Genomic DNA, 7,538 nt, shown 5'->3' on the forward strand with positions numbered 1-7,538 from the left:
ACGAGACTCGAACCCACAACCTTTGGGTTATGAGTCCGACTCTCTAACCATTAGGCCACGACTTCCCCCCAAGTTTTAAAAATTGTGCATTCGAAATCTCTTGATAGCGATTCCGCAGCTGTATCAGAAAAACCCATACACAGCTGTGCCAATCATGGCAGACGCCCTTTTTTATTAGAGAGATCTTATCTCATCTCATCTCATCTCATCACCTTATCTTGTCTTGTCTTGTTTTGTTTTGTTTGCAAAAGTGAGATTAAGAAACCATGGATATTATATGTGTATATATATATATATATATATATATAAATAAAAAAAATAAAATACTAATATATAGATTAGATATGCAGGTATATAGATATAATATATATAGATAAATTACTAATATAGACAAATTACTAAATAATTACTAATATATAGATATATAGAAAAATAATAATAATATTAATAAGTTCTTTATTAAGATATACATGTGTTCAGTTGCTTTGTCTGTGGTATTAAAATGTTTGTTTCACTGGTATTGACTTCTGAAATGCTGTTTTATTGTCAACCCGTGCAAAAAACTACACTATTGAACATTGAAATATCAGGCAATGAATTACTTGAGGGACAAGACACAAGAGCCTTGTTTGCCTACAAATGGAATATCAAAACTGACATCCCAATCAGAATCTGACTAAATTAATGGATTCATTTTAATTAACCGATTAAATTAATTTACTTTGAGTTTTAGAATTTTTAGAATTTACTAAAGGCTGGAATACACTAGACGACTTTTAAAATCTGAACAGATTTTAAAACACTGGACATCATACACTTTCTAATAGTCACAGGGGTAAAACTGGCCATCATACACTAAACAACTGAGGATCACAGACTACCAGACTTTAAAGGGGTCCTATTATGCTTTTTCACTTTTTCAACTTTAGTTAGGATGTAATGTTGCTGTTTGAGCATAAACAAGATCTGCAAAGTTACAAAGTTCAAAGTCCACTTCAAAAGGAGATATTTTATTTAACAGAAATCACTTTTCAAAAACTACAAAGAACGACTCGTTTGGACTACAACGCATATTTTCCGGGATTTGTGATATCACAAATATCGACGAATGGAATGAGACCTGGTTGAGCTGCACTAGAGAAGGCAACGAGTGTTATCACTATGTCGGAGACACGCTAGCTTTCCCAAGGCAGCCGTGGTTTCCCAAGTGGTTACAATCATCCGGGTTTAAATCGCGCTCAAATTGATTTGATATTGACGCAATATTTACACTGAAGCTCGCAGGCGGCTATGGCAACGGGCATGACATTTCCCGACCAGGCGCCGAGTGGTGCCAAATCACAACACACATTGGCCCAGCTAACCAATCACAGCACATTTCATATTTCAGAAGGCGGGCTTTCATTTGATACAGGAACTAATCGAGCCGTTCATGCCAGACTGGGGAGAGAGGTGTTGTAATAATGTAAAATATGTGAAAAATAATGTGTTTTTCGAACAACCTAGTATGAGAGCCTGTTCTAGTACACCCCCAAAACAAAATCAATACTTTGTAAAAGAGCATAATAGGACCCCTTTAAAGTTGTTCAGATCACAACAAACTCACGCAGGAACGCCTTGTTGCTAGGAGATGCATGACAAATGAAAATAATGTGTTCTAAAATCAGCTCAAAATATCTAACATTCGTGATATCCTCCGACTGAAGGTTAAAAAAATGAGTCTGTGACCATCATACACTACACGATTTTCTATGAAATCTGTCAGCTCAAATCTGCAGACTGGCTTTGACTTTCAGCAAATAGCGTCAACTTCTTCAGACCGTAAATTGGTTTAAAATCTGGGCATGTCGTGTAGTGTATTCCAGCCTTGAATGAGACAAAAATCCAATAGATTTTGCAGGCAGAATTCTGCAAAAATGCAGCATAAAACACCAGATAATACTTGCAGAACAAAATTTTGGCTGTGACCTCTAAAGGCCAATTCACGTTGCACCGACAGATGCAGACCAATGCCGAGAACTGACTGAGTACAGTAAGTCACTTCTCAGACATTCCAAGACCCGACAAACAACAATTCAGCATGTGGCAAAAATAAGCACCGACCAATGGCAACATGGTAACACACTGATCAGACAAAACCTAACGAACATTTCTGTTGCCGTCTGTCGGTGACATGTGAATTGGCCTTAAAATAACCTTGTACTCACGAGTCAGAGCAAAAAAATAAATACAATTAAATTAAGCCAAATTAGATGATCATGAAAAACTACTTAAAGCTGATGCAATTTGTTCTTAATATTGTGTATTCATCTGAAAAAAAAAAATGCAGGGTGGGGTTTAAAAAGTGAACAAGTGAAGGCTTTGTTATTACTAGTTAAAGTTATCATCCCCGTTCTGCCTTGGTTACATCAGCAAAAAAAGCTTTTTTAAAGTGGCAGTGAAAATTATTACATTTTGATGAATGACTAACAAACATTGTTTTCTTTAGAATAATATGCGCTGATGAATTGCACATAATGAAACCAGGGACATTTATAGGAGAGTAATTAGAGTCCATTTTTATTTCAGGTTTTCTTTTGTACTCCAGGCGGATATTACAACAAAATGAGGGAAATTGTAATAGAATAATACACCATAAAATAATACCTGACTACCATGGCCAACCCTGAACTTAAACTCCTGACTGTTTACAGACTCAGCAAACATAGCCTATAGACACAAAGAAAGCCAGACGCAGACAGTCCTCGCTGCTGAAGGAGCACACGCTGTGCTCCTGCTGCACATAAAATGAGATGGAAACACAACTGCACTTTTGAACCTCACGCACTACACATAAATCAGCAACATATTCCATCCTCCTTATGCAAACCAGTATAAAGAGCATCTATTGTGCATGTATGTGTAATGTTTACTAATGCTTTTTCAACGTAAACCAGTTTATCATGTCAGTAAAGTGCATTTTAATATTGAATCTTGAGAGAAGAGAATATATACATAAAAAAAAATCTGATATATAGAATTTACAATACAATGTAGATCATTTAATGCATGTAATCACTTTATGCAGTGCTGGGTATTAAGTGATTACATGTAATCTGGATAACATAATCAGATTCAAAAAATTAAGTACCTGTAATTAGGTTATAATACATTTAAAAATGCTGATAATCAGATTACTTTGTTTATAGATAACATGATTACATATTATTCACACAATGGCAGTTTTATTCATAATTTGAATCAGCCTAATTCTTTTTTTTCATCTCTCTCTTAAATTTTCCTTTCTAAAATTGTATTGCTTTTATACATTTGGAAAGTCTTCCAGCTTTTCACTAACTCACAAACCCTATAGAGAGATCATTTCTCAGTTATGTTTTTAATTTTTTTCTGTTCTCTTTTGCATTGATTGTCTTGTTCCTACAGGCGGAGCTACAGAAGATGAGGCAACAGGCTCAGGAGACGAAGCAGTTCATTGAGAAACAGGAGGCAGAAGAACGCGAGCTGCTGAAGATCATAGCAGAGGCTGATGCTGAGAGGATCCAGCAGAAAAAAGAGCTTGATCAGGTACAGACAGGTGGAAGGTTTCAGGGAGTGTCTGCATGTCCTTGTGTTCCTTCTTCAATAGGCTGTTTCCGCTAACTATGAAAGAGACAGTAATCTAGGTTCACTCAAAAGTCATTAGATCTGGAATCTCACTTCTGAGGAAGTCCAGCGGGAACAGGGTCAACCTCTCTTTAAAATAGCAAAAGGAAATTGAGTCACTGGGGAGGCCTAAACTGGTCTTGGCATTTTGAAACATTTAGCGCTATATATATATATATATATTTATACAGACAGCAACCTGAATATGCATCTTATGATGAACATATTTTCAGTTACTCATTTAAAGTTTTGTTTTATATTCTTTGGGGAGGCTTGGTCTAAAATGTCTAGGTGATGTCTGGAGAATGTTTTTAAGGAAAAAAGCTTAATTAAAAGCTAAAAGTCCTTTAAAAAAAATATATAATTTTGCCATAATCTTTTATTAATATATCTTTTAAGAAAGTAGTGAAGTTGTTTTGTTTTATATAAATAATATTTTAGAAAATGTTGACGTTATCTTTGTGTATCAAAGTCAGAAGTGTTTTTAAAGTTTGCCTTTTCATGACATGACAATATTAATTCAGGTTTCTGATAAATACATTCAACAACCCCATTAAAACATCATGGTATTCAAGATTTAAAAATTATAATCATTTGTACTAAATAGTGTTTACCTAGAAAATGTGTTTAATATTGTGTATTTTTTTACTTATTTAAAATATATACACTCACGTAGACTCAAGGCATAGAGAAAATATGCTATTACATTTTACATTTAAAGAGAAAGTAAATCATAATTGTTTATAACCTTTCATAAATGTATGAAACCAATATTAGTAGAAAGATGACTTTTCTCGGATATCCTTGTTTGTCTTTTAGCTGAATTAAATTTAGATGTGTATATAGCTTTAAATGTAGGCTTGAATATTAGTTTTTATGGAAAAAGCTGCATAACTACATTTTTAACAAATTCAGTAATAGGATATTTTACAGTATCTTTGATAAGTCAGTTGGGTCACTATTAGAGATCATAAAGTGAATGTAATGTTAATATCTGCAGCTGTACATTGCTGACATTGGTTCTTTGGTAAAGGTTAACCCATTCAAAGGGCATTCTGTCCAAATTGCCTCTGCTGACACCAGCTTCCACACTCTTCTGGCTATCCACGCACATTAATAAAGCTTCATTGTCTGTACATCCCTGAGCTCTCCAAACCATATTGTATACTGTCTGTCATGCAACAACTACCATGCACATACCATACAATACACATATAGCTGTACATTTCTGCATTGCAGAATTTTGTGCATACGGTGTAGTTTAGTGAAAGTTCAGAAAGAATGTCAATTTACCATTTTACATAACATCCTTTTAGTATATATGGTGTGTAGAGTAACACACACACACACACACACACACAAATATATTGTATATGGCCTTCCAGTTTTTTCCCCCCGACGTTTTATTGAAATCCATTGAAGTAACACCTCTAAGTAAAAGACCCTAAAACTTCTTTATAAGACATTTTACCAAACCTTCACAACATTTGTCAAATTGCATGAAGTTTTTTGCTATTATCCTGAAAAGACCAGCATTGCTGAGTCATCAAATCTTTGCAGAGACTTTACACTGGCCTGTATGAGGGGCCGTACAAGCCATAATTCATTCTGGCGCTCTCACACACTTACTTTCTCCTTTCGCATACCTATATTTCTACTCTCACAAACATACAATGTCCTTTGATATTCATATATTTACTCTCACACACATACATTCTTGTTTCACATACATATGTTTCTGCTTACATATATATGAACTTTAATTTTCAGCACATACATGCATTCTGACTTTCATGCACTTATGCATTCTTTATTCTTACATACCTACATTATAACTCACGTACATATATTGTCACTTTCACATGTATATATACTTCACACTCATATGCATGCATGTCTCATCTTTTTTTCTTTTGTTTTTTGGTATCCATTACTTCCTCTTTAAACAGGAACTCACTCTCAAACCAGGAAATAGATATGGAATACTTGCTCAGCTCATCCTAACACAACAATACAATTATGCTATTCAAAGTCATCCTGTTTTCTTTTCAAGTACAGTTTTTTAATTTTTAATTTTTAATTTAATTTTTATAATATTAAATGATTTTAATTTTTTATTCTGTTATTTATAATATTAAATGTATACTTTGAGTACATTTGCATAAGAGCAAAATGTATAAATGTGTGTGTAAATACCTATGAATATAAGAGGAAAATGGATGAATGTGTGCACTAAAATATGTGACTATGAGAGCAAAAATGTATGTATGTGAAAGGAGAATGTAAGTGTGTGAGAATAGAAATATTTGTATGTGAAAAGAGTATATAAGTGTGTGAGAGCACCAGAATGAATTAATGCTTGTACGGTCCTTCATAGGCCTGCTTTTTATTATTATTATATATCGTCTCACCTCAGTCAGAAGTGAAAGTACTTCTGATGGTTTTCTCACAGATGCTTGAAGAGGTGTTAAAAGTACCAGAAATTCAGTACCAAGCTGGTATAAAATGAAAGGAATGTATTTATTAGCTAATATCACTGTTTTTTGCATTGACTACTGATATATATTTTTTAGTATGTTGTCTTTTATCTACATTTGTGTATTGATTGCACATATGTTTATGTGTTCATTTACAAGGTGAGAAATGAGCGTGACCTCTTGGGGATGCAGTTGATGAAGAGAAACGAGGCACTGGCATTACTGTACGAAAAGATCAAAATCCAGCAGTCCATCATGAACAAGGGTGATATTCAGTACAATGAAAGACTGGAGGATGTCAGACTCCTGAAGCTAGAGATCAAGAAGCAAAGATGAGAAAAGAACATCCTCAACAAGACGTCTCTAATGTGAAGGACCTCAGGTAACACACGGGGGTGTAGTTGCTGCAGTATGTCATTTCTTTGCAAAGAATCTGTCCGCATATGGAAGTGTTTCGGTTTGACTTTGCACACTAAGAGTAGGGTTAGAGCAGTTTCACACTAAAGCATGCTTGACGTTAGAGGTCGATTCGCTTGGTTGGTGTGAAAGCTGTTTACGGTTCATGTGGACTGTAATATGCTGGTGTTATGAAAGTAATCTGGGTTAATGTTGTGTAAGTGAATCACTTTTGTTGCCCTTTTGAACCACTTTATGATTCACCGTCATACTTATATACACCTATTAGTTTATTTTTTTTAACATCTATTGTTCTAAAACATCATGGAAGAAGTTGTTTGATCACTTTTCTGCAACTCTCATGTACTCTTTAGAGGTATAATGACATAATGATTGTGCCTCAATCACAGGTACATACAGCACAAAGAGACGGAGCTAATTGAGTGCTTGTCAGATAATGCTCGTCAGTATTATTGACCCCCCGCCAGATGTTTGTTGATGTTTTCAAAAGCTGTAATTCACCACTCTCAATAACAGTCACTTTTTTCGGCCACAAAAGACGTGTGATAAAAATAACTTTTAATGGAGTTCTTCGCTGAGTGAAAAGGAGGTGACAACAGCACGCTGTGGAAAATGAGGGAATGCTTGAAAACACTGGCAGGTCTCACAACTAAAGTCAAACCAGATCTATATGGGTTTTACTAACCCTCTGTTGGTTATTTTAGTAACACGAGGGGTGGTGATGACCTCACATTCTCCTCCATCTCTCAAGCCAATGCAAAATCACTAAATATTCAGTGAGTCAGAGTCTGAATTATGTACTGAAATTTCCATCGGCCCAAAATTATTTAATTAATTTAACCAAAGGTTTTCTCCAGAGAGACAGACACAGAAAGAAAGTTTCTTCTTCTTTTTTTGTTACATTTCAGAGATCTTTATCAACCACTTAAATGATCAAAAATCTCTATATACATTCAAACGTTTAAAAAGAAGTGAAAACAAGTGGCTGATTTATTCAAAAAC

General features: G+C 34.7%; 1 pseudogene; it reads left to right on the forward strand.

The window, feature by feature from the left end:
• Positions 1–6,491, forward strand: part of LOC107670559 (cilia- and flagella-associated protein 58-like) — a 56,883-nt pseudogene extending 50,392 nt beyond the window's left edge.
• The last annotated feature ends 1,047 nt before the right edge of the window (positions 6,492–7,538 follow it).

Source organism: Sinocyclocheilus anshuiensis, unplaced genomic scaffold (genome assembly GCF_001515605.1).
Source record: "Sinocyclocheilus anshuiensis isolate Anshui unplaced genomic scaffold, SAMN03320099.WGS_v1.1 scaffold1334, whole genome shotgun sequence".
In the NCBI taxonomy this organism is placed as follows: Eukaryota; Metazoa; Chordata; class Actinopteri; order Cypriniformes; family Cyprinidae; genus Sinocyclocheilus; species Sinocyclocheilus anshuiensis.